Below are 22,839 nucleotides of genomic sequence, written 5' to 3'. Positions count from 1 at the left end.
AGCACATGTCTCTATTTGCTGATGATTTTCAGTTGCCATATCCAGATGAAAATTTTAAGCTGTAGATGAACTTTCCTGCTGTTGAAATGTAAGGAATGTAATTTCCAGGAGTTGCCTCCAGGTCATGTGATGAGTCCTGCTTGCCTTCTGTGTTGTTGCAAAGTAAAGGCAATGAAGAGAAGCTATTGATTTAGGTTCATAGATTTCTGTCTTTGCTTGTGTTACCATAACAAAAATGTAAGGTATGAGATGAGTTACATAATATTTATTTTTCACATAGAGAAAACATGTTTGGCATAGGATTGCTTCCTGGTTGAAAGATAGCCACTTTCTTGCTTTCAGTTTATACCAAATTCTTTTGATTATCAACATTCTGAGTGCCCTTGACCCAGTTAGTTCTGTTAATTTTCCACAACCTGGAGTCACCTGAGAAGGGAGTATAAACTGAGGGGTCCCCAAATTAATTTGGCCTGTGAGCTTATCTGTGGTGATTTTGGAAATGGGTAATTAATGTATGAAGACGCAATCCACTACAGGTCTCCCCATTCCCAAGGCAATGGTGTTCCTGGCTATATAAAAAAAAGCTAGGTAAACATAATTCTGCAAGCAAATTAGCAAGCAGCATTCCTCCATGATTTTTGCTTCAAGTTCCTCCTTGAATTCCTGCCTTGACTTCTCTCAGTGATACTCTGTAACCTAGAAATGGAAGCAAAACCTTTCCTCCTCTCCTAAATTTCTTCTAGTCATGGTATATATACTAACAATGGAACAAACCGGGAGTAACTTCTAACAAACATACTTTTAAATAGAATACAAAGATCCAATGTCAATATTTGTGCTTGAAACAGTAAGAAGAAATACATATGATATTCCGCTGGGCATTGGTGGCACACACCTTTAATTCCAGAACTCAGGAGGCAGAGACAGGTGCATCTCTGTGAGTTTGAGGCCAGCCTGGTCTCCAGAGTTGAGTGCCAGGATAGCCTCCAAAGTTACACAGAGAAATCCTATCTCAAAAAACCAAAAAGAAAAAAAAAAGAAGAAGAAAGAAATATATATGATATTCCAAATAAATTCCTCAGCTCTCCTCTGGCAAAGATTATTAAGTTTAAGTAAGCTCCTGTATTTTTCTTAGGAAAATCCCTGGTAATGGATGAATGAAACAAAAAACCAAAAAGACATTATTTTTTATTTTTGATACTTATTTTTCAATTATAATTGCAACATTTCTTCCTTCCCTCCAATCCCTTCCATGTACCTTCTCTCACTTGCTTTCTCAAATTCATGGCTTTTAAGAAACTTATTCTTTCATATGTGTATAAATAAATAGATACATAAACACAACCTTTTGAGTGCATTTGGTGCTGCTTGTAGGTATATGAATTCAGAGCTGACCATCTGGAACTGGATGACCAGGTAGATGCCTCTTACCTGATAGTAATAATCCTGCCTCTCAGAATTTTAGGTGCATATCATTCTTTGATAATGGGTGCAGCTGCCATCATCTTTCTATCTTCCACCTCAGCATGCCACTTGGCATTGTCATATTCATGTCTTGTTTAAGCAACCATATTATTAAGGTAGTATGAGTGTGGTTTCCCTGTTTTGTCTAGAGGCATTATCTCAGAGAAGACCTTCTGCTCTCTGGCCCTTTCTTGATGTTTCCTGAGCCTTAAATGCAGAAATTATATTGTAGATATTGCCCAATCTACCATGATCAGTTGTTCTTTGTGTTTTGACAAGTTGTGGTGCTTTGCAATGGTTTCTGTTTACTTCACAAAGAAATTTCTTTAAGATAGAAAAGACTGAATGAAGAATCAGAAAGGAGCCCAAGTACTTGAATGTTAAGGATATTTCCAGTATGGAAATTGAGAGAATACAAGTAATCTTTTATGAATGCCTTGTATTAGGAGAGAGGATAGTTACAAGAAAAAGAAATTTTACATTATGCAGCACCTATGAATCACAACAATTACTAGCATGGCAAGAAATGCATGAACATGCAGTAAGTGGCACTCAGATGCTGATGGCAAAGCACAGCTTTCTAACTTCAGGTCCAATCAACAAAGGGGGAGTCAGACCTGGTATTGAAAAACAAGCCAGATTATTGGGGGCATGTGAAGTCACAGACTTTAGAAAAGAATCTACTACTGCCATTTTGCTAGACCATCTTGATTTCTTACTACATCCTAAAACTTATCTTTATATCCACAGATACATGTAGCTACAACCCCACAGCAAAGAAAGCCTTTCCTTCCATCATTTGGTGGATATCACAGAAAATCACAGCTGGACACAATGAAAACATCAACAGATTGTAGACAGCCTGACCAAAACAGCTACACAGATATTACAGTTCTTACATCTATGGCTCAGGACACAACACAAAAGAGGTATAGAAGGATTGTAAGAGACAGAGAAACAGGAGGTCTGCTGTGAAACATTCTCTCCTAGAAATGGCTGGGTAACCAAGATCAGAACAATGCTAATATCATTGAAGGAAATATTTCATGGGTCCTACCACTAGACAAAGAAGTACAAGCAAGAAATTGCTTCTGGGATCATGGGATCTGAACTCATCCAGGGGCCTCCAGCACACCCAGAGAGTCCCAAGGCCCAGGTTATAGTCCGGGCTCCATCCACCGGCCCAGGTAACATAAGCTGCTTCCAGTTCAGGTTCCCCAGACCTGCTCATGGACACTTGGCACTGGGGGACTGCTCACAGGACCTGAACTCGGCCTGTGGGCTCCAGCACACACAGAGATTACCAAAGCCCCAGTAACATTCCTGCCTCCATCCAGGAAAAGAGGACAGACATCAGAGTATTGGAACTGTTTGCAACTACCAAAAGGGAACCTTGTTCCCATAACCAGGAGAGGAAGAGACTCCTGTTACACCCACCAGAAGAAATGATGGGAAGAAGACAATATAAAAGCACATTCAACAACAGAAAAACCTATATGACACCACCGGAGACTAGAGACCATACACCAGCAAGACCAGAATATCACAATGCAGATGAAGCAGAAGAGAATGACCTTAAAAACATCTTCATGAAAAAGATAGAGGGCCTCAAAGAGGATGTGAGAAAATGCCTTAAAGAAATGGAAGAAAAATGAACCAAAAAATACAAGATATCAATAAATCTTTAAAGGAAACACTTCAAGACCTAAACTGAAATAGAGAAAATAAAGAAAGCAAAATCTGAAGGAATGCTGGAAATAGAAAAGATGGATAAACGATAAGAAACTACAGATGTGAGCATAACCAACAGAATACAATAGATGGAAGAGAGAATCTCAGGAATTGAAGATACACTGGGAGAAATAGACTCATCAACCAAAGAAAATCTTAAGTCAAACAAATCTCTAACACAAAATATCCAGGAAATATGGGATACCATGAAAAGGCCAAAGCTAAGAATAATAGGTATAGAAGGTGAAGAAATCCAACTCAAAGGCCCAGAAAAAAAAAATGAACAAAACCATAGAAGAAAACTTTCCCAACCTAAAGACAGACATGACAATGAAAATACAAGAAGCCTACAGAACACCAAATAGACTGAACCAAAAAAGGTCTCCTTGCCACATAATAATCAAAACACCAAACATACAGAGTAAAGAGAAAACATTAAGACCAGCAAAGGAAAAAAGTCAAGTAACATATAAAGGCAAACCTATCAGAATTACACCTGACTTTTCCATGGAAACTCTGAAAGACAGAAAGTCCTGGATCGATATTCTACCTACACTAAGAGACCACGGATGCCAGCCCAGACTACTATACCCAGCAAATCTATCAATCAATATAGATGGAGAAAACAAGATAATCCATGACAAAACCAGATTCAAACAATACATATCTAGCAATCCAGCCCTACAGAAAGTTCTGGAAGGAAAACTGTAACCCAAGGAAGTTAACCATAACCAGAAAAATACAGGCAATAGATAATCCCACTTTACCAACAGCTGAAAGAAAAAAGGGATGGAAACCCACACATAATTTCACCACCACCAGCAAATCCAAACCAAACAAGAATGAACAATTAATATTCATTAATATCCATCATTATTAATGGTCTTAACTTGCCTTTAAAAAGACACAGGTTAGCAGAATTGATAAGAAGACAGAATTCATCCTTCTGGTGCATACAAGAAACACACCTCAAATTCAAAGACAGACAGTACCTAAGAATTAAAGGTTGGGAAAAGATTTTCCAATCAAATGTTCTTAGATAGGTAGGATCAACATAGTAAAAATGGCAATCTTGCCAAAAACAATCTACAGATTCAATGCCATCACCATCAGAATCCCAACACAATTCTTCACAAAACTTGAAAGAACAATTCTCAACTTTATGGAGAAACAAAAGAGCCAGGATAGCGAATACAACCCTGTACAATAAAGGAACTTCCAGAGGCATCACCATCCCTGACTTCAAGCTCTGTTATAGAGCCATAGTCAAGAAAACAGCTTGGTAGTGGCACAAAAATAGACAGGCAGACCAATGGACTAGAGTTGAAAACCCGGATATTAACCCACACACCTATGAACACTTGATTTTTCACAAAGAAGCTAAATTTATACGATGGAATAAAGGAAGCATCTTCAACAAATGGTGCTGGCATAACTAGATGCTGGAATGGAGAGGACTGCAGATAGATCCATGTCTATCTCCATGCACAAAACTTAAGTCCAAATGGATCAAAGATCTCAACATAAATCCAGCCACACTGAACCTATTAGAAGACAAAGTGAGAAATACCCTTGAATTAATTGGTACAGGAGACTGCATCCTGAACATTTTACCAGTAGCACAGATACTGAGATCAACAATTGATAAATGGGACCTCCTGAAACTGGGAAGCTTCTGTAAGGCAAAAGACACAGTCAGCAAGACAAAACGGCAGCCCACAGACTGGGAAAAGATATTCACCAATCCCACATCTGACAGAGGGCTGATATCTAAAATATCCAAAGAACTCAAGAAGCTAGTCTCCAAAACACCAAACTGTTGATTATTCCATGTGCTCAAAGATGATCTGTAGTAGGTAAGGCTAAGATTTCTTTATTCAGATAAACACCAGCCCAAATGCAAGCCAGAGTGTGCCCAGAGCTTGCAAGCTAGCATGGCCAGAGAGAAGGGCTATCCACGTGGGCGTGGTCCCTTAAGAATTGTCCCTGAGTCATCTTTCCTCCCCTGACCACACCCTCATGGGCGTGGCCATGCACACCTGTATGGGCTACTAGGAGATGGGGCTACAGTGTCTCCCTACAATTCCCCTTTTAGTCTAAAAGAGGATTAAAACTTAATAGTATAAAAACATCCAAAATTAACAATCATAAAGGTGAAATATAAGAAGTTACAATAATCTGCTATTGTACATTCCTAACTATGTCTATTCTGGCTAAGCCCTAAAATCATGTGGAAAGGGTGTCTAATTTGAACACCTCCTTCCAATCCCAACTCTAAACAATAAGAAAGCTATTCCTAACTAGGCTTACATTACACTAATAAATAATAATGGGGAGTGGGGGGCATAGCATCTTCTAAGTTACTTCCTGCTAAAATAGGACGATGGGGTCCTGTGGAAAAAAAAATGTTAGCACAGGGAAAGTCTCTATTGGGTTATCCCCAGTCCATGTTATATGGGATTTGCTTGATTGAAGATCTAGGTTGATATCCTCAACATGATTGAAGTCAGTACTCGAGGCTCTGGTCGGAGTGTCAGTCCAAATGGAGTAAGATGGATCCAGTGCAGTTGAAGAGGTGTGGCCCAATTCCTTTTCCGGAGCATCCAGGGATTGTCGTCAGGTAGGTCTTCATTGGCTGTATGGGACTCAAACATAAGTGTCAGCAGAGAAATGTGTGCTTGCACCTGTATGTATAATGGGAAAGGCAACCATTGAAAAACAACAATTATGAGAGGGTGTAGGCCTTGAAAGAAAGAGCCAAGAAAAGACAAAAGATAATCCTCAACTTCTTTATTTATTTTGTATTACATCAATTGGCTTCTTGATATAATACAGAAACTCTAAAATTTAGTTAAAAAACATGCTTGGATTTTAGGGGAGGAAGGCCAAATCCAACTCTAAATCCAGCATTGATTTAATTGAATAGGGACTAGGAAATGAAGAGAAATAGAGTTATTTGAGAGACAGCTGTAAGTTTATCGTATGGCATGTTCCTTTTGTTTGATGGTTATAGCTACCTTCTTTTCTTTAAGTATCTACCCATGCAGTGTCCTTTGACTTCTGGAGGTGAATTTTCCTGTGAAGATAAAAACAAAGCATTTCCCATTCCTTTGGGAGGCTTTTATTTAGTTTATGAGCTATATCTCAGTAAATACCTGTCAGACGTCCTTGTTGAGAGAGTTGTCTTTTTCAACTCGAACTTTGATCAATTTTGATAGTATCCAAAGTTTTTCTTCTCCTGTGGAAACAAATGCAAAACCCCTACCTCAATGTAACACATGTCCGGGTTTTCATACCAAGATCAGTACATCTTTGAAGTACGCTGGTTGATTCACTTTAGCAGTTTTTTTCTGTAGTCCAGTGTCTTTCTGAAGTGCATGGTGTCTTCAGCAATATGGAGTTACCTTCTACCTCTGAGGTCAACAAAAGGCAATAGAAACTGCCCATGTGTTTGGCAGTCTCTTGGAGAAAACCCTGATAAACACCTTTAAAGCACCTTTTACTTTTATAGTTTCTTTAGATTTGGATCTAAGAGCTTCCAATGAAAGAAACCATGCCTCATTTGTCTTTCTGGGTGCAGGTTACCTCACTCAGTATGATCTTTTGTAGTTCTGCCCATTTACCTGCAAAATTCATGATTTCATTTTTTCTTTAGAGTTCAAGTGTATCCCATTTTGGATTTTTTTGGGGGGTGTTTGTTTTGCTTTTGTTGCTATTGTCATTGGTTTTTGTTTGTTTATTTTTCACAGAGACAGGGTTTCTCTGTGTAGCTTTGTAGACCAGGCTGGTCTTGAACTCAAAAACAGCCACTTGCCTCCATCTCCCAAGTACTGGGATTAAATGTATGCACCACCAATGCCCAGCTGAGTATCCCATTTTTATTATATTTTTATTATCTATTATTCAGGTGAAGTCCTTTTAGATTATTTCTGTTTCCTAGTTATTTTGAATAGAGTAGCAGTTACCATGAGTGAGAAATATCTGTGGAGTCCTCTGGGAATACATCAAAGACTGGTATTTGAAACCCAAGCTCTTAGCACCTAAACAGTATTACACTGTTTATCACTTCAATTTTGACAAAGAGAGTACTTAGATATGTGTATGCCTATTGTCTTCTTATCTTAATTGTGCTTTACCTGAAAAGCATTCTGAAAACAATATTTTAGTTTGTATGAAAGTCCTCTAAAGATACACACTGAAAGAGGATCAACAAAGGATTTGGAAACATGAATATCTTTGCCACTTGGGGCATTCACTGTTGATATTGGATAGACTCAGTTACAGCCTGATCTATGGCATCCTATTTAGTCCCCCAGTTCAAAAAACTTTTCCCTTCCATTCTTGACTAGGTAAATTTTAAGTAAAGATACCTTAGGCTTCTCAGATCATGTCTGATTAACATTTTCTTCTTCCTCCTTAACACTTATGTATCATGTCTTAAGATGAATACCATTATCTACAGCAAAAAACAAAAGCAGCAGTTCTGCTGATTGTTGATAAAAATATAAATGCTTTAGTCATGCAGTCCTGGGCACATGGCTTGCGCTGTTGCTCTCCTCACTTATTTAGTGGGGTGAACATGTTTGCCTCCGTGTTCCCCTGCAGACTCTTTACCCCATGTAAACTCAGAGTTGTTTCAGCCCAGTGAGGCAGGTATTTCTTTGAACAGCAAACAAACACTTTCTGTGGAAAATAAGACCACCCTGTCATCCAAATTGATTTTCTCCTACAGCCAAAGGCTGCATCACCTCTAATGCATAATCCAATTTATTAGCCGAGCAAACATGGGGATTCTCTAGATTCAAATTCTGTAATACATAAAAACACACTTTTTATTTGGAAAAACATGAAATGCTTAGAAAGCCATGAAAATTAACTTTAACCTGTGATCTTGCTGAAAGAGATGAACTATTCATATTAAATTGGGAAATAATTTTGAGATCCTTGTTTGTAAATAATAGTGTTTCCGTAGAACTCCTGCTGTGATGTTTGTCACTTCTCACAGAGACTTTTTTCATTGCTTCTTAATATGAGCAAATTATATTAAGGTTTCATTTGAGAAAAAAATTACTCTAAGTCCCATACAACTCCTAAACTATTACTCAGAAATAGAAATAGATTGGATCTTCGTCTTACAAACTTGCAAATTTTACACTGCTTGATTTGTCTGGGCTGCTGGAAAGCCAATGGATAGTCCATAAACAGATGTAAAGATTGTCTTCACTGTGGGCTTATAATTGGTCCATTAATAATAACTAAGTGTCAGCCTGCACTTTTCCTGAGAAAATATGAAAAGGGTCGTACAGAAAAGTTGGCATCTTCGCAGTTCCATTATCGGCTCCAGAAAAATCTTCTCTGAATTGAAGCAGAAAAGCAATTTACCAGATCACCAGTTGAAACAGGATGTTCCAGCTCATCCAAAGTCAACTTACTCTATATTTGACTCTATCCTAGGAAAGGCTTAGAAATCACTCACAGTCAGATACCTCGTTATCCAAAGATAGACCAGCAGGTACAATGCAGCAAGATAGATGCTTGTACTGATTTTGTTCCAGCCTATCACGGTTAAACTCTTCAACATGTGAGAGAGTAAAAGATAAGAGGCAAGATATATGGACCAGAAACTTAGTTTATATTTGAAGGGAGATTATCCAATGGATGAAAAGTTCTCATTTCAATCCCCACCCTCTCAAAATCTCTTTTCCCTTAAGCATAAATAAATATCTTTCTCCCAAAATCTGTCATGCACAGGTATCTACAGAACACACTCCTGAATATTGTTCTTTGTCATCATCTTTTCAGGATTTGATGAGTTTCTAATCATTACACATCTCTGCTACACAACATTTTTTATCCCAGGACAACAAAATGTTAGAGGTTAAGTGCTGAAGAAAGGGGTAGAAACAAAACACTTGAAAGGCTCTCTGAAGAGGTTGATCAATGGAAAGATATTCAAGTATGGAAATCAATCCAGCTGTCAGGAGAACCTCACCCTTGTCCTTTAGAAAAGGTTAATAAGAATTTATTATTAATGGTCCTGAGCTTATGGTTTCAATGAAATGTGAGTAATAGTCGTAAGCCAAGTACATTGTGTGAGGAGGAAATGAATGACATGAGGCTATTTCTCAGGCAGAATGTGACTACTAGTAGCATCCCTAGTCAACATAGAATTAGAGAACACTTTCTGTGCCAGATACAAGATGGCAAGCCAGAGTTTCCCAGAGATCTCCTGGGGGGAAAAAAGCATGCAGTTTTTCCATTTTTTAAGGAGTACTTACACTCCTGGAGACAAAGCCTACATGTAAGAACCATTCATGGTGTTGTTCTTTGAAGTGCTGTGACCAGCTGCTAAATTCAGTGTTACAATCTGGTCTTATTCCCAATACCTCATTATGTTTGCCTGGTGCTCTTTATTAATATTAATATGGATTTACAGAATAAAAGGGATATATCTGTTGGAACCTAAGCATACACCTTTAAAACCACTCCGTCCTGTTCTCACACATAAGATGCCAGGCTCTCTAAATTGTGTTACTGTTATATTGCCATCTTACTCTTCATCACTTTTTTGGAAAAGTAATACATGGTTATTAGAATCGAAGGATTTGCTGATGAATATGAATTGTCTCCTCTTTCTTTTCCAACTACACTTTTGTGAAGAGAGTCTGTGGAGAGAAACAGTCTCTGAAGTTTACAAACCAGTGACTGCTTACAAACTATTAAGTTGTCTATTTGAAAAGATAATATCTAGTAATATTAAGTCATACCCTCCCCAACTAGGTTCCCTCTTATAGCAGAGAAGTCACCTTAGACCTTTCTTAGCTGAAAATTAAAATTTTCTTAGGACTGAAAGTGCTAGTGATTAATCTATTTTAATTTGCTTCTGCAGAAACCAGTGAAGGGTAAAAGGATTGATGTGAAGAAACTCGTTCTGAGAAGTAAAGATTCTTTCTATTTAAACAACAGTGTCTGAAAACTAAGCATTTTGTCATATACTGAATTACAAGGTAAAATTTTTAGATAGGTAATAATTCATGGTAGTGTAAATAAGTCCAATTTCTCATGCCTCTGTTTTTTTCTCAAGACAAGGATCTCACAATGTACCCTGGGATAGCCTGGAACTCACTATGCAGATGAAGCTGGCCTTGAACTCACAGAGATCCTCCTGCTTCTGCCTCCTGAGTGTTGGTTTCAAAGAGACACAACTCCACACTTGGCTTAGTAGTGTTTCTGAAATGCTGATGTCTCAGAATGTCTAAAAGAATACAAATAACCTCCTATCACCTCCACACAGAGGAACACATGACTATAAACAGCCTCCGCAGACCCTCTGATGCTCTACTCAGCACTATATTGCCTAAGGGAACAAATCCTTTTTGCCCTACTCAAGTTGACAAGTAAAGCAAATGTATTTTATGATGGTAACAGTATTTCATGTGTGGTGTATATGTGGGGTAATTAGTAAATAGAGCATTCACTGAAATATTCAACACTTCACAAATGTATCATTTTAGGGTAAGAACATTAGCTAATGCCAAGGAATTTATTATCAACTATAACCAGGCATTCCATTCTCAGAGTTTATTCATCCAAACTGAAATTTGTATACTTTATCCAACACCTCCCCAGCACTCTGCTACTCCTGTAACCACCACCAGTCTCTGCTTCTGTGATTCTGGCATTATTAATTCCATGTGGGAAATCTTACATCATCTGTCTTTCTGTGCCAGACATGTTTAACTTATTGTGTCATGCTGATTCATTCATATTGCCACAAATGGCAAATATTCCCTGTTTTTAAAAGTTTAATAATGCCAAACCTGTGTTTGTCCCTACTCATATGTAATACTGTATAGTTGTTTTAAGTGAGATATAGATATAAATATAGGTATAGATATAGATATAGATATACAGATATTTCATCAGTTTATACACTGATAGACTGTTATGTTGATTCCGTATCTTGGTTATTATAAACAAATGTTACAATGAAGATAGGGGTGCAATGCATCTTCAACATATGGAGATGTATGTATGTATGAATGTGTGTATGTATATATGTATCTGATATTGATGGACCACATGATAATACTTCTGTCATGTTACATATTTGCCTTGTTTCTCTGCCATGATACAGACATCATAAGGAGAGTTTATTTTAGTTCAAAGTTTAAGGGCACAGTCCATCACGGGGGGGGGGGGAGAGAAGAGTGTTGGGTGGTGGGCATGTGAGGCAGCTGGCTTCTTGTACCAGATGCCAAAAAGCAGAGAGAGCTGCAGACTGCTGACCAACTCCCTTTCTCTGTTTTAGTATCTCTTGGACCATAGCCCATGGACTGCTCTGCACACATTCAGGGTTGCTCTTCTTAACATCTCCAAGTTAAACATCTCTAAACATCCTCACAGATAGAGCTAGAGGCCGTTGCTAAATCCAGTCAAGCTCTCAATGAAGACTAGCTACTGCATTCATGAACAGTATGCAAGACTTCATACCTTAAAAGACAAAATCTAAGTAAAAGAGTGAATTTGGACTCACTACACATCTTTTTCAACGCTATCAAAGTTTGTGTCTCATCAGGTCATGTGTTCTTGTTTCAGCCCAAAGTCCTCATTGATAAACACATCAATACAGTCTCTGAATTGACCCAATCTCACTCCTGCCTTATCTTTCAAACTCCCCAACTAGATGGCATTGTATTTTTATACTCTAGTCTAAACTTCCCTTGACCTTCATAACTGAAACTTGGTCAGCTCTGAAACTATATATTTGCACTATGGATTCAAAATTATGATAATTTTTCCTCTCAGTCTTCCATGCTACAGGTCCTAAAAACATCTTTCTGTGTGATCTTCCTTTTTATCATTTCATCTAATAATTGGTATTTCATGTTTTGAAACGGTCCAACTTCCTTAAAAGGCATTGCAACAATCCCGTGTTCACAACAGGTGTATGCTTCATGAACTAAACACACACACACACACACACACACACACACACACACACACACACACACACACACACAGATGCTTCATGAATTAAGACTAGGGTTATTGAATAAATATAGTAAATATATAGCTTCTGGAAAGGGTTAATATGACTTCCAAAGTAGTCAGCATGGAGAAGGGACATAGACTCTTGTCTGTTCATTTATATTTAGACAACAATTTGCACCTAATCACACAGAAAAGATTCTAGTTTCAAAACTGTGTCCTCTTTGATTAAAATTTATTTAATTATGCTCTGTCATTCTTTTATGTTGAACTCTGTCATTTAAATATACTGAAAGATGTCTGGCTGACTGTCCTATGATGGCCTAGATCTGATGTCTGAAATAGGTACTTCATAAACCAATCACTTCTAGACTTTTCAGGCCATCAATAGTCATTTTCTCATATAGAAAAGCAAACAAGCCTTACCAAAGCCTTTCATAAGTAAAGGTTGAAATTATTCTGAACAGATGAGGTTCAGCTGGAACAAGACCAGCATAAACAGAGAAACCAGGAAAGGGGTTGTGGAGGATGGGCTGGGAGAATATGCGATGAAACCACCCTATTATTTACTAGAAACATAATAAAAATTATTGAAAATAAACTATGTAATGGACATTAACATCCTGTTTTCCATACATGTTTAGTGACAAAGGGGAGTGAACATTCTGCACCTCCAAGGATGATTTCCTAAATGTTATTTGAATGAAAAGAAACATGACCGAAAAAAGAACCCAAAGATAATACAATCAAAGAGAAAAACACTCAACCATCATTCTTATCCTTTAAAATGAAATTATCTAGTAATTTTTATGTATTCAAACTACCTATTAGTATTTTTACACCTTTTACATACAAGAAAGACAAGGATGGCATCTGCATTCGGTGTGCCCAATGTCACTGACTTGGAATGGTGTCATCATAACCTCATTCATGTGGTAATTGTCTTACAGACCTCACATATGTCACAGGGAAGCTCAAAAATCCACAAAGTGAAAATAATTTAATGATTCAATGACAATACAGCCTTAGGTATATCACTTGTTACAGGAGAGATTTGATCTCTAATTTTAAAGTTTTGAGTCAGTGACTTAAAAAAATAACATTAGGTGAAATTTCTCTTTGTCATAGAAATTTGGAGCATGAGGTGGTTTTATGTCATGTCAACCTTGCTAAGTTACATATTTCCTGTGAAGGTTGGCCAAAGAGACTTATGGCAAATGTGAATGGCTCAAGAGAAGTGTAATCATTTCCTAACATGTTATTGTTTATTGACTGAGTCATCTTGCCATTACGAAAAACCATGTTTATAGTTTTTAGCTTTCTCTTGATCCCATCTACCTTGCATCCATCCTCCCTCAACGGTCTAATGAGTGGATTTTAAGCATCATGTTTGGACAGGAAGAAAATAAAAGAAATCACTCAACCAGCTCTAACAGTTGTGCAGGATATGATCTCTGTAACCCATGGAAGATGCTTTACCGGCTTACCCAGCCTGCTTTCTTGTGGAACTCAGGACTACAATCCCATAGGGATAGCACCACCCACAATATGCTGGGCCCTCCCCATCAATCACAAATAAAAAAAATGGTCTCCAGGCTTGCCTACCCCCTTTTCTTATGGAGTCATTTTCTCAATTGAAGTTCCCTTTTCTCCAATGACTTTACTTTGTATCAAGTTGACATAAAACTACAATATATATATATATATATATATATATATATATATATTATATATTATATATATTATATATAATAGTATATATTATATATATACTATTCATATATATGGTTTTTCTTCTGTAATTAAACTGTTAAATTCAAATTTCCACTTATTGTCACCTTGCAATTGTTACTAAATATAGCAGTGTCTCTGTTCTAATAGTCCTTAGTTATGAGTCAGGTCAGAAAGATAAGTAATACTTTCATTTGTTTTTAGAAACAAAATACAAAGACAACTGCTTTGTTGATGCTGAAGAAACATAAACGCTTCATTTCCTCCTTTGAGTTGTGCATAATACTTTTGTCCAAATGGTAGTGACCATTAAACTCTTATCAAGTCCTTGTTTAACTTTAGATTGTAAACACTTTCTCAATTTCAGGTTCTCTTTTGGCCCGTTTTTAGCTCCATGGAGTTTTCATCACAGCTCATTATTCTTCTATATAATGAAGGGAACCTTGCTCAGATTACCCATACAGCAATTAAACATCATGTTTTATGATGAATGCTTTTGTAAATATTTATCGTATATTAAGATTTATTGTATAAGTTGTATCTATAAGAATCTTAATTTTAAGAAATGCAGCCAATGTTTATATACCAGTAACTATGGTATTAAATACTTTTTAACATAATGTTCAAGAACCATCTGGATGAAAAAAATAAAAAGCTCTAGGATCCAAGCTTACAGCATGTTTACTCAGTTTATGTGATATGAAGAAAATTGCTGTGTCATTGTTTTCTCACAATTTCTTATGAAGTATTAACTTTTTATAAAAATCAACACATAACTATTGTAAAATTAACAAATTCAAATAATTCCTGAAGCTGTCTAAAAGGAGAAATGCCACCAACCAGCAATAATGAACAACTTGGAACAGCACTCAGTGCATATGTACATATATTTAAACAGAAATGTGTAGCTACCTCAGGAACTTGACAGTGAGATAAAACAGGGTCTACTACTGGATTCTTCCCATGGCTGTATAGAGAGATACACCCTATATTCTCAAGTAAAATGAGCAAGTTAGTTAACCTGCCTCTCAGTTTTCCCATATGTAAAACTGAAATTAAAGTAGAACTTTTCTCATATAATTAGTATTAGTCTTTAAAGAAAACACACACATTCAGTAAATTTTACTTATTATGTATGTGATGGTTTAAGTGAAAATGTGTTTGAATACTTGGTCCCAAGTTGGTTGAACTTTCTGGGAAGGATTAGGAGGTGTGGCCTTATTGGTTGAGGTTTGTCACTGGAGCCTGGATTCGAGGTCTTATACACCTACCCCATTCCCAGCTATCTCTCTCTGCCTTAGGCTTATGAGTTAAGCTTTAAGCTCTTTGTTACTGCTCCAGAATCATGTATGCCTGCCTGCTGCCATATCTCCCCAATGATGGTCATGGATTCTGACCCTCTGAAACTGTAAGCCCCAAATAAACCTTTTCTACTGTAAGTTGTCCTGATCAAGGCACTGTATCACAGCATCACAAATGATGTGGCAGACTGTATTGATCCCTCATGGGAGGCCTCACCCTCCCTGGGGGGTGGGATGGGGAGTTGGTGAGGGGCATGGGAGGATGGGTGGGAGAGGGAACTGGGATTGATTGTAAAATAAGATGGTTTTTAATTTAAATTTTAAAAAAGAAAGTAACTAGGACAGAGGCTAAGTACATTTTGTTCCATAATCTCCTTTTCTAGGGGGTTTGTTTTGTTGTGTGTTTTTGAGGTATAATCTTTCTACATAGCCACAACTGTCCTGGAATTCACTATTTAGATCAGATTGTCCTACAATCACAGAAATCCTTCTGCCTCCTAATAAAAGCAGCATGCAACAATCACCAAGTGAAACATTCATAATGTTTTTATAGAGGCCAAAGTATATTCCCTTAAGACCTCTAAAAGCAAAAGGAAAGGTAAAAGTAATTAATAATTTGAAGTAATTTTTAGTTTATTTCTTTTGGGGCAGTGTAGACCTCTAAGAAATAAAAAGGATGTACAGATGTGGGCTGATGGTCAGGTTTATTGTTTTCTTTAATGTCATGAGATCCTCTGTGCTTTCCCATATTGCCAACTGAGTTATAAGTACTCAGTACATAAGTAGAATCACTATTACTCCTTTTCCCATTTCAGCATCTGCACTTCTCAAGCTCATTGTTTAATGAGTGAAATTTCCACTTGTTCATTTGGTCTACAATGATTAGATTCCACAGTTTCTGAATTCCTCATGTTATAAGCAACATTTTTGTCACGCTATTTTCAAAATATATGCTTAACTAAGTATAAATAGAATTTTAGGGGTTACAATTCTTTCTGTAGAAATCTTTAGATTCTCTTCCATCTTAATTGACATTAATCAATCATAAAGCTAAAAGTATATACAGGGAAATTTTTCATTATAAAGTATCTACTTTTTCTGGTTCATTTATTGACCTATCTTCTTTTGACCAATGAATTATCCTTGCAGTTTATCTTCTTGTGTCTTTACTAGTTTGTATATTACATTCATGTGTTTATCTTCCCTGTTTTCATGATTGTCTTTTCTTTGCACCAATAATCCATTTAGCTTCTTTATTATTCTATACCAATTTATTTATCAGATGCATGAATAGAATTTTCCATGATATAATTTTCTTTCTCTTTCTTTTCAATATCACTTTTGTTCTCATTCTACTGTTATTACTTGGTTCTTATTTTTCACTGTTAATTCTTGTGACTTGGATAATTTCATGCTGTTTTTAAATTTTTCACAGAATCTGGGATGGTTTTTCCCTTTAATGGTGATATCCTGTTTTACAATAGGGAAGGATAATACCTTAAAAATCTTCACAGTATCAGTGTTTCAATCAGCTCTTCCCAAGAAGAGGTGGATTTTTTTCCTATTACTTAACTTGAGTCAAGCCTTAAATCATTTTAACCATAGGAAAGTATATGTTTAAAGTGCCTTCTGAAGAAAACTTGGGCATGTATGTCAAATGTAAATGGAATAAGAGATTCTATAGCATCATTGTGGCATAGTTATGGCTTCTGTTCTACTACAGTCCAGTCGGTCCTGACTTCATAAAGACTTAGGTAGCTCCCACTTAGGTAACTCTGGAAAGACCTTTCGACCTAACTCCTAATTGTGGATCTTAAAGTAGTACTATGACCTGGTGTATCCTGCTCTTAGTCATGCCTAACTAGGGACCCAGCAATGACTATCTATGACATTTGCCACAGGTCCACCCACAATGTCCTTTAACCATCAAGTATGATATGACTTGAATCTATAAGCTAGTCATGTGCTATTTAGTTTTCTAGATATTCAGTTCTAGTTCCAGTCTGCATGTCTGAAGTAATTAAAAGGTAAATCTATGATACCAGGGAATTTACAGGGAGAATTGGTCTGTCTGGTACAATGCTACTATACATTTGATTTCTTACCTGAAGCAGAACTGAGGCCTGGCTCCAATTTCAGTTTATTATGTATCTGGAGATTTATTAAAAACTATGCTCAGAAATATTCATAGTCAATCTGGAAGCCAACCATCCATCCAGCCACCATCTAGATCCAAATCCAACCAACAGCAATGACAAAGGAAAACTCAGAAGGCTACAAAACCCAGTGTTTATTTCTTCAAATGCATAGAACCCAACTGAACAAATGGACACATGACTGTTCACTAATCTTTGGCAAAGACATGCTCATGCAAAACTAAAACAGTCCAATGAGGACAGAATTGTGTCTTCAGTAAATGAAACTGGCAATATATCAAAAAGGACAATATTGGACCATTATCTTAAATCACAAACAATATAAAATCCAAATAGATTAAAATTTAATTGTGGTACCAGGAATCATAAAGCACCTCAAGGGAAGGATAGAAAAAGTCCATGGCATTCGTCTGCCAAAAGTCTTAAGCTGTAGAACCAAAAGCAAGGAAAAAAAAAAACTAGACAAGTTCAACCATATCAAACAAAGAAATTCTTCTGCGCAACAAAGGAACCGTCCACAAAGTGAAAAGGCAACCAGTGGAGTGTGACAAGTATTTCACTAACATATCTGGTAGGGGGTTAACCACACAAAGAACTCATAGGAATACAAATTAGCAAAAAAAAAAAATAAGTAAAAATGGTCTAGGGATCTGAGTAAATTATTTTAAAGAATACATATAAACAGCATTGTGAACAGCATCAGGGCAAGAAGGTAAGGACACTTGTATTGCAAACCTAATGACCTCAGTTTGATATACAGATCCCACATTGGAAGAAGAGAACCAGTTCCCAAACATTGTTCTCTGACCTCCTCATGCACTTCATGGAACACACATGCCCACAGTCATACAACACACACACACACACACACACACACACACACACACACAGACACACACACACACAAAGACAGAGAGGGAGAAAACATAAATAAAAATAAGTTTAAGAAAATTCAGCTTCACTTAGAATCAAAATAAAGTAAATCAAACTGCAAAACACCTACTTTCCGTCCTGTTAAGATAAATATTATTTCAAAAAGTCAAGAAAGAACAAATATTGTCAAGATATTGGAAAGATGGGAACCTAAAACAATTGATAAGAATGTCGGTAAAGTATCAAATATCCGATAATCTGAGAAGGTTCTGTATCCCTCCTTTCAATTGTGTAGTCATCCCTCATTTAAAGGCAATGCTCAACCATTGTTCACTGCTGCTATAATCATAATATCTAGTAGTTGTAAGCAACCTCTTTCTGTATCAACAAAAGAATTGGTAAAGAAAATGTGGTACCTTTATACAATGGGTTATTACTCAGCTGTTTGAAAAAAATGAGATGCTGGGTGGTGGTGGCGCATGACTTTAATCCCAGCACTTGCAAGGCAGAGGCAGGTGTATCTCTGTGAATTCAAGACCAGCCTGGTCTACAAAGCCAGTTCCAGGACATCCAGGACTGTTACACAGAGAAATACTGTCTCAAAAAAATGACATCATGAAATTTGCAGGTAAATAGATATAACTATAAAAAAGTCATTCTGAATAAGGTAACCCAGACCCATAAAGAAAAATATGGTGTTATTCACTTACATGTGGATATTTAACATTACATAAATGATAATCAACCTACAATCCATTAACTCAGAGAAGTAAGGTATAAAGGAAGAGACTAAGAAAGAAACATGAATCTCTCTGGGAGAAAGAAATAGAATAGATCAGAAGGGTAGACTGTCAGTGTCAGAGGATGGGAATGGGGGAATTAATGGAGAAGGGGAGGGGAGTTAGGGTTGACAGAGGGAATTCAGGAAGAGACAGCTGGAATCAAGGGGTATTTGATGTATGGTATGGAAATTTAGGGCAGTGGAAACTTCCAAAGATATATGAGGATGTCCCCAGTGAGGTCTCTTAATAATGGGGGAGAGAGTCCCAACTGGCAATCTCCTGTCTAACATGCCTTCCAGTACTGGAACTAGGTTGCATTTAGTTGGCCAAAGTGGCCCTATGGAAATCTTGAAACAACTCAAGCTATTAACATGAAAGTGGGTTTCTTTCTACAAACTAGTATTTGGGCCCCATTGCTGAGAAAAACACTCACACAACTCATTGAATATGGAGAAGTTGAGGCTAGATCTTTAATTCCTACATTGTAGTATCTTTGTTGTGGGTAGGTATCCTGCAGGCTACCAAAAGAGAAACATAATCTTCAAACCAGCCACAAAGCCTTTGACTCATAATCTGTCCTGGCTGAAAGATATACTAGGGCAGTGGTGGGAGCAGCAAACAAAAAAATGATTTGACTTATGTCCTATTTCATGAGGTGGTACCAATACCTGACACTGCTTGGGTGACAAAGAACCAAACATTAGATATCCCAGAGTCCTATGGCAAAACCAAACACAACTGTTCTAAAAAAAGTGGCAATAAAATGATTACTAATGACATTCTGCTATACACTCATAGATCAGTGCCTTATTCAGTCATGATCAGAGAAGTTTCCTCCTTCAGCAGATGCAGAGAACCACAGCCAGACATTATACAAAGAACAAGTTCTTAGAACACTCAGCTCTAAATGAGATGTCTCTGTCAAATCTCTCCTTTCAGAGCACAGGGACCCTAATAGAAGAGGATGCAGAAAGAGTGTAAGAGCCAGAGGGAATAGAGGACAGCTGAACAAGGCCCTCTGAATCAACTAAGCAAGGCTCATATGACCTTACAGAGATCGAATCAGCAAGCACAAGTCCTACACAGGTCTGCATCATGTCCTCTGTGTATATGTAGTAGCTCTCAGCTTAGTATTTTTATGGGACTCCTCAGTATGAGACCAAGTGAGTCTTTGATTCTTGTACCTTCTCTTGAGACTTTTTTCCTTGTTGGGTTGACTGACCCAGCCTCAATGTGATGGCTTTTGTTTTGTCAAAAAAGAAGGTATAGCAATGTGTATCCACTCTGGTGTTTTAAGTGAGAATGTCCCTCACAGGCTCAGGTATTTGAACACCAGGTCTACATTTGGTTGTGCTGTTTGGGAAGGTTTAGGTGGTATACCTTTTCTATAGGATGGGTTTTGAGAATTTATAGTTCCCTTCCACCTTCAGTTTTACTCCCTCTGCTTTCTGCTTCCAGAGAGAAGTGTGCTCTCTCAGCTCCTGCTCCAGCCACTTGCTCCAGCCTCCTTCACACTTATGGATTCTCCCTATGGAACCATAAGCCAAAACAAACTCTTTCTTGCATTAAAAAAAAGATTATTACTACAAACATGTTTTCAAAAGCCCTGTGATTCCTGAAAAATCACAAAACAGTGACTGAAAACAAGAGCTAACTAACAGAAACTTCTAAGTCCACCTAAGAGGTGGGCGAGATATTCTAGGAGGCAAGCTCAAGGCATAGGGAATGCCTCAACCTGTCCTGGTCCTTTTCTTTGTTCCTGATTGCTGAGCCCATCATTGAGAACAACTGCTCACTGTGGCCTCATGCTTTTTTCGCTCCCCACACCCTCCACTTTTCCACCTGGTTCAAAGGCCACCTGCTAGAGAATGCTCATGTCCTGACTTCCTGTTTCCTTTCTGAAAGCACAGCTTCCAGGTGCACTGGTTTGAAGCTGGAGGGGTTCTATGTTTGCAGCTAATTTTGTGATTAAGGATTTAGCTACTGATCTTCCTCCTATCTTACGTGGAATTTATTTAGTCTACACTTTTGATGTAAAACCAGCATGGGATTCAAAGAAGGATGGAGGAATACCACTGGGCATCCAAAAGTTAGAACCCCAAATTCCTGTGAAATTTTGTAAACCATAAAGAGAAATACTTTGCAATAAAACCAAAAGAAAAGATATCAAAAATCACATTTTTAAAATCTCCTTCAGTGATTGTTTTTAAACTATGACAGTCAATAAAACTCTGCAATGAAGGAATAATACAGGGAAATGACATAATAAAGACATGAAATAATACTTAAATTAACTATGAAGTTTTGTTTTAGGTCTGGTTAGTTGTGGACTGAGTGGCAAATGTGCACATAGCTCCCGATATTTTAGAGACCCTCTCACAGGAAAGATGATAGGATGAAAGACTGGTGTATAAGATTGCGGTGCTTACTCCCCAATTCACATATTATGTCTGAAAACTAACAATGATTCCTCTTGTATCTCCAGTTTAGTCATTAGAAAAATAATTTAAACGTGTCATGAATGAGTTATATTTCATTTTCCATATACTGCTTTACTGCAAAGGAGGTTAAAGGAACAGAGGTTCCCACATTCAGACTTCATAGCTTTCTAATCCCATAGGTGGGACTTATTTTAGACATTGAATGGCAGATCATCACTTAGGATCTCTCTTTTAAGGGTGGTGAACCCAAAACTTCATCTGAACAACCGGACTCTCTTCCATACTCAAAGTCTAAAATTTTTATATTAACATTTAATTTTTCCCAAATGTAACATATTTTGGTCATACTCTTTTCCTTTTCCTAACTCTTTCAAAAATTCTCCCATACTCACCTAACTTCATGTTCTCTCTCAAATAAAATCAAAACAAACAAAAACTACCAAACCAAAGCAAAGCAAAAGGCACACAAATACATGAAGTCTGTTTGATGTTAGGCAGCTAATCCTGGGCATGGACCCTGATCTGGAGTGCAGTTGTTATACCAAGTGTCACTCCATTGTCAGAAAATGATTTCCCACCAGGTATCAGTGGATCAGGAGTGGGACTTTTTGTCCATGTCCCCTTCTCGGTGTTGGGATTTTGCCTAGTTTGCAAGTGTGCAGGTTTTGTGCATGCTGTTACAGTCATGTTGAGTTCTGATGTGTATCAATCCTGGTGTTTCCAGAAGACTCTGTTTTCTTGGAGTCATCTACCACTTGTGGCTGTTACGATCATTCCACCTCCTCTTCTGCATGGACCTCTGAGCTTTGACAAGGTGGAGGTTGATAAGCATATCCTCTTCAAGGTTAAGCGCCACCAAAGTCTCTCTGTAGATTTTTCAGTTGTGGGTCTCTGAATGCCATTGTCATCTATTGCCCTCTACTAAAAGAATTTTCTCTGATAAGAGATTAGCAATAGTCTGATCTATGGGTCTAGCAATATGTCATTAGGAACCCTTTTATTGTTGTGTTCATCTAGCAGAGTAATTGTGGTTGCTTTTCCTCTAGGGCCATGACGTATCCAGTCCCAGGTTCTTGGACACTTTAACTGTATCATGTATGGTTCTATTTCATGAAATGGCTCATAAATATAATCAAAAATATATATATATATATATAATCAAATTGCTTACTTCTGTAATATTTTTGTCACTATTATACCAGTGTGTTTGCAAGCAGGTCATGGTTTGTTGCTGTGTAATATTGGTGGCAGAATCTAAATCTTAAAAATAATGATATAAAGATTGAATTTCACTACCATTTATCCCAAGTGTTAAAGGAAAAGAATGTTTTACTTGGGGAGATTTAAAAATTACAATTCTTGTGTGAAC

At 37.3% G+C, this 22,839-nt stretch overlaps 1 long non-coding RNA gene across 1 annotated transcript; it reads left to right on the top strand.

The window, feature by feature from the left end:
- The first annotated feature begins 5,756 nt into the window (after window positions 1-5,756).
- On the top strand, window positions 5,757-11,374 carry LOC107979748. Its single transcript, XR_003479920.2, has 3 exons — window positions 5,757-5,815; window positions 10,085-10,202; window positions 10,280-11,374. It is a non-coding gene; the product is annotated as an uncharacterized LOC107979748 (long non-coding RNA).
- Window positions 11,375-22,839: the final 11,465 nt, after the last annotated feature.

The sequence above is a fragment of the Cricetulus griseus genome (genome assembly GCF_003668045.3).
Source record: "Cricetulus griseus strain 17A/GY chromosome 1 unlocalized genomic scaffold, alternate assembly CriGri-PICRH-1.0 chr1_0, whole genome shotgun sequence".
Classification (NCBI taxonomy): domain Eukaryota; kingdom Metazoa; phylum Chordata; class Mammalia; order Rodentia; family Cricetidae; genus Cricetulus; species Cricetulus griseus.
Note: the sequence above shows the minus strand (reverse complement) of the source record. Positions and strands in the feature narration are given on the sequence as shown.